The sequence below is a fragment of the Carcharodon carcharias genome (genome assembly GCF_017639515.1).
Source record: "Carcharodon carcharias isolate sCarCar2 chromosome 37 unlocalized genomic scaffold, sCarCar2.pri SUPER_37_unloc_13, whole genome shotgun sequence".
Taxonomy (NCBI): Eukaryota; Metazoa; Chordata; class Chondrichthyes; order Lamniformes; family Lamnidae; genus Carcharodon; species Carcharodon carcharias.
This window is the reverse complement of record NW_024470762.1, coordinates 75,321-79,086: the sequence shown is the minus strand read 5'-3', so window position 1 is coordinate 79,086 and position 3,766 is coordinate 75,321.

Below are 3,766 nucleotides of genomic sequence, written 5' to 3'. Positions count from 1 at the left end.
AGAGAAAGCGAGAGAGACAGAGAAAGCAAGCGAGACAGAGAAAGTGAAAGAGAAATAAAGCGAGAGAGAGATAGAAAGCTGGAGAGACAGAGAAAGCGAGAGAGATTGAAAGCAAGAGAGACAGAGAAAGCAGGAGAGATAGAGAAAGCGGGAGAGACAGAGAAAGCGAGAGAGAGAGAAAGCGCGAGAGACAGAGAAAGTGAGAGAGATTGAATGTGAGAGAGGCAAAGAAAGCGAGAGAAATAGAGGAAGAGAGGGACAGAGAAAGGGAGAGACAGAGAAAGCGAGAGAGAGAAAGCAAGAGAGGCTGAGAAAGCAAGATAGTGAGAAAGCGAAAGGGAGAGAAAGTGGGAGACAGAGAAAGAGAGACAGATAGAAAGCAAGACAGACAAAGAAAGTGAGAGAGACAGAGAAAGTAAGAGAGAGAAAAAGCAAGAGAGACAGAGAAACAAGAGAGACAGAGAAAGCAAGAGAGACAGAGAAATCAAGAGAGATAAAGAAAGCAAGAGAGAGAGAAAGCGAAAGAGAGAGAGAAAGCGAGAGACAGAGAAAGTGAGCGAGAGAGAAAGCAAGAGAGATAGAAAGCGAGAGAGGCAGAGAAAAAGAGAGAGACAGAAAAATTAAGAGAGAGATAGCGAGAAAGAGAAAGCAAGAGAATGGGAAAGCGAGAGAGATTGAGAAAGGGAGAAAGACAGAGAATGCGACAGAGACAGCGAAAGCGAGAGACAGAGCAATGAGAGAGAAAGAGAAAGTGAGAGAGACAGAGAAGGCGAGAGAGACAGAGAAAGCGAGAGAGTCAAAGAAATTGAGAGAGACAGAGAAAGCGCGAGAGATTGAAAGCAAGAGAGACAGAGAAAGCGAGAGAGACAGAGAAAGCGAGAGAGACAGAGAAAGCGAGAGAGATTGAACGCGAGAGAGGTAGAGGAAGCGAGAGAAACAGAGAAAGCGAGTGACAGAGAAAGGGAGAGACAGAGAAAGCGAGAGAGAGAAAACTAGAGAGCGAGAAAGCAGGATAGTGAGAAAGCGAAGAGGGAGAGAAAGTGGGAGACAGAGAAAGTGAGAGAGATAGAAAGCAAGACAGACAAAGAAAGTGAGAGAGACAGAGAAAGTGTGAGAGAACATAAAACGAGAGGGGCAAAGAAAAAATGGGAGAGGCAGAGAAAGCAAGAGACAGGGAAAGCGAGAGAGGCAGAGAAAGCGAGAGAGAGATAAAGTGAGAGACAGAGAAAGCGCGAGAGACAAAGAAATTGAGAGAGAGAGAAAGCGAGAAAGAGAAAAAAAACGAGAGATGCAGAGCAAAAGCGAGAGAGGCCGAGAAAGTGAGAGGGAACGAGAAACCATGAGAGGGAGAGAAATAGACAGACAGTGACAGCAAGAGAGAGAGAAAGCGAGATAGAGCGAGAAAGTGAGAGAGATAGAAAGCGATAGATATAAAGCGAGTGGCAGAAAAAGTGAGAGAGATAGAAAAAGAGGGAGAGACAGAGAAAGGGAGAGACAGTGAAAGCGAGAGAGACAGAGAAAGCGAGAGAGAGAGAGAAAGCGAGAGACAGAGAAAGCGAGAGAGACAGAGAAAGCGAGAGAGACAGAGAGAGCGAGAGAGAGAGAGAAAGCGAGAGAGATAGAGAAAGCAAGAGAGACACAGAAAGCGAGAGAGATAGAGAAAATGAGAGAGAGAGAAAGCAAGAGACAGAGAAAGCGAGAGAGACAGAGAAAGCGAGAGAGACAGAGATAGTGAGAGAGAGAGAAAGCGAGAAAGAGAAACAAAACGAGAGATGCAGAGCAAAACGTGAGAGGCCGAGAAAGTGAGAGGCAGAGAAATTGACAGACAGTGACAGCAAGAGTGAGAGAAAGTGAAATAGAGAGAGAAAGCGAGAGAGAGAGAAAGCTAGAGATATAAAGCGAGAAGCATAAAAAGTGAGAGAGATAGAAAAAGAGGGAGAGACAGAGAAAGGGAGAAACAGTGAAAGCGAGAGACAGAGAAAATGAGAGAGGCAGAGAAAGGGAGAGAGGTAGAGAAGGCGAGAGAGATAGTAAAAGCGAAAGAGGCAGAGAAAGTGAGAGAGACAGAGAAAGCAAGCAAGAGAGAGAAAGTGAAAGAGAGAGAAAGGGAGAGAGACAGAGGAAGCAGGAGAGATAGAGAAACCGGGAGAGACACCGAAAACAAGAGAGAGAGAGAAAGCGGGAGAGAGAGAGAAAGTGAGAGAGATTGAAAGCGAGAAAGACAGAGAAAGCGAGAGAGAGAGAGAAAGCGAGAGACAGAGAAAGCGAGAGAGACAGAGAAAGCGAGAGAGGCAGAGAAAGCGAGAGAGAGAGAGAAAGCGAGAGAGATAGAGAAAGCAAGAGAGACACAGAAAGCGAGAGAGATAGAGAAAATGAGAGAGAGAGAAAGCGAGAAAGACAGAGAAAGCGAGAGAGACAGAGAAAGCGAGAGAGACAGAGAAAGCGAGAGAAAGAGAAATCGAGAGAGACAGAGAAAGCGAGAGAGAGATAAAGTGAGAGACAGAGAAAGCGCGAGAGACAAAGAAATTGAGAGAGAGAGAAATCAAGAAAGAGAAAAAAAATCGAGAGATGCAGAGCAAAAGCAAGAGAGGCCGAGAAAGTGAGAGGGAACGAGAAACCGTGAGAGGGAGAGAAATAGACAGACAGTGACAGCAAGAGAGATAGAAAGCGAGAGGTATAAAGCGAGAGGCAGAAAAAGCGAGAGAGAGAGAAAAAGAGGGATAGACAGAGAAAGGGAGAGACAGTGAAAGCGAGAGACAGAGAAAACGAGAGAGGCAGAGAAAGAGAGAGAGAAAGAGAAAGCAAGCGAGACAGAGAAAGTGAAAGAGAGACAAAGGGAGAGAGACAGAGAAAGCGGGAGAGTTAGAGAAACCGGGAGAGACAGAGAAAGAGAGAGAGGCAGAGAAAGGGAGAGGCAGAGAAAGTGAGAGAGGCAGAGAAAGCGGAAGAGATAGAGAAAGCGGGAGAGACAGAGAAAGCAAGGGGGAGAGGTAGCGAGAGAGACAGAGAAAGCGAGAGAGATTGAAAGCGAGAGGGACAGAGAAAGCGAGAGAGAGAGAAAGCGAGAGAGACAGAGGAAGCGAGGGAGGCAGAGAAAGGGAGAGGCAGAGAAAGCGAGAGAGAGAGAAAGTGAGAGAGACCGAGCAACCGAGAGAGGCAGAGAAAGCAATGGTGAGACAGAGAAAGCGATAGACAGAGAAAGCGAGAGAGGTAGAGAAGGCGAGAGAGAGAGTAAAAGCGAAAGAGGCGGAGAAAGAGAGAGAGACAGAGAAAGTGAAAGTGAGAGAAAGGGAGAGAGTCACAGAAAGCGGGAGCGATAGAGAAACTGGGAGAGGCAGAGAAAGCGAGAGAGGCAGAGAAAGCAATGGAGAGACAGAGAAAGCAAGAGAGACAGAGAAAGCAAGAGAGATTGAAAGTGAGTGAGACAGAGAAAGCGGGAGAGATAGAGAAAGCGGGAGAGACAGAGAAAGCGAGAGAGACAGAGAAAGCGAGAGAGAGACAGAGATGAAGAGTGACAGAGAAGCGAGAGAGGCAGAGAAAGTGAGAGAGAGAAAAAGCAAGAGAGACAGATAAACAAGAGAGACAGAGAAAGCAAGAGAGACAGAGAAATCAAGAGAGATAAAGAAAGAAAGAGAGAGAGAAAGCGAGAGACAGAGAAAGTGAGAGAGAGAGAGAAAGCAAGAGAGAGAGAAAGCGAGAGAAAGGGAAAGCGAGAGAGACAGAGAAAGCGGGAGAGACAGAGAAAGTGAGAGAGATAGAGAAAGCG